General features: G+C 34.7%; 1 protein-coding gene across 1 annotated transcript in view; it reads left to right on the forward strand.

The window, feature by feature from the left end:
- The first annotated feature begins 1,018 nt into the window (after positions 1–1,018).
- The window catches only part of AGK (acylglycerol kinase), a 106,384-nt gene continuing 106,074 nt past the window's right edge, over positions 1,019–1,328 (forward strand). The window contains exon 1 of the mRNA XM_014586495.2: positions 1,019–1,043. The gene's annotated coding sequence lies outside the window, so the exon portion shown is untranslated. The remainder of the gene's footprint in view (positions 1,044–1,328) is intronic.

Raw genomic sequence — 1,328 nt, forward strand, 5'->3', positions numbered from 1 at the left:
TAAAACTTTCCCCTTAAAAGACTACGTGGGAATAATAGACAAATTGAGAGCTTTAGGATTAATGCCAGAGAATTTCAAGTCACACAACTTAATCTCAGCAATTACATACACAATTAGTAACAGGATTTTGTATTTGTATATATTGTTTTGTAGTTTGAGACATTGAGCAATTTTGGACAATGAGGCCAAGATCAATAGTAAAAGCCATGCAAAGAAAATGCAAAAATGAGACATGAAGAAGAGAATCTGATCAGTCCCTGACTCCAGGCAGGGACGTGTCATTTCCATTTTGCTAAGTTTCCATCCATTCAATGCCCAAGGTCAAGTGTCCAAAACGTGAATCAAGGACCCCGACTAGGGGCAGTGTTCTTTTTCTTTTGCTGGTACTGATTCAATATGCCCCCTTTTTTTGATATGTGCTTTGTTCTGCTACAAAAGCATTAATATTCTTCTACCAATAGGTCAATCAGCTTTAGTCCATTCTAAACTCAAATTATTCTCTTAGGCTCTGGTAAAAACCTGTAAAAACTAGAATCCCTTAGATTTTCATGAATGACAGTTTATTATGTTTGTTATATATGTATTAACTATCTCACATATAATGTTAACTGAGCTCTCCTTCACCTGTTATAAAAAATTTAGGTCCTGGGGACAGCAAGTAGCATGGCAGCTAAGGCACTGGACTCCCACGTCACACAGCAGTTTGAGTCCCGGACCTGGCAACTTACTTTCTCACTTGCCCTTTCTCTCTCTGGTAAGTATACATGCCCTATAGCAAATTAAATAATAATAATAATAAATAAAATAAAATAAAATATTTTAAAAATTTAGGTCTGTCTCTGTATAAGACTTAGTTAGATTTTAATTAATTAATCAATAATTACATTTAATTTTATGTATTATTCTTCATAATAAATTTTTTACCTGTATTTTCTTTAGAGTATGTGGTTTGGAGTTATAAGGAGAACCTGCGTTTATTTGGCATCAAATATTGATCAGTGATCTGACATCCACTAATTCATTGCAACTTCATGACACATGAGGTAAGTAAGAAAATGTCTTTGAATTGATGAAGAAGCAGACACTCAGACATTTTAAATAGCCATTCCTAGTGACGTACCCTAAATAGGAAAGATATAAATCAATGGAACCTGGTTCCTTGTCTCAGAGTCTAGTAGTATTTTGCCATCCTTCTTGATTCCACTAGACTCAAGGTCCGGAAGGTTACATTTTATTCCAAACTTAAACACTATATATATATGTGTGTGTGTGTGTGTGTGTGTGTGTGTGTGTGTGTGTGTATAGGGATTACAAAAACCTCGAGGAAA

This window comes from Tupaia chinensis, unplaced genomic scaffold, assembly GCF_000334495.1.
Source record: "Tupaia chinensis unplaced genomic scaffold, TupChi_1.0 Scaffold000140_1, whole genome shotgun sequence".
Lineage (NCBI taxonomy): Eukaryota > Metazoa > Chordata > Mammalia > Scandentia > Tupaiidae > Tupaia > Tupaia belangeri.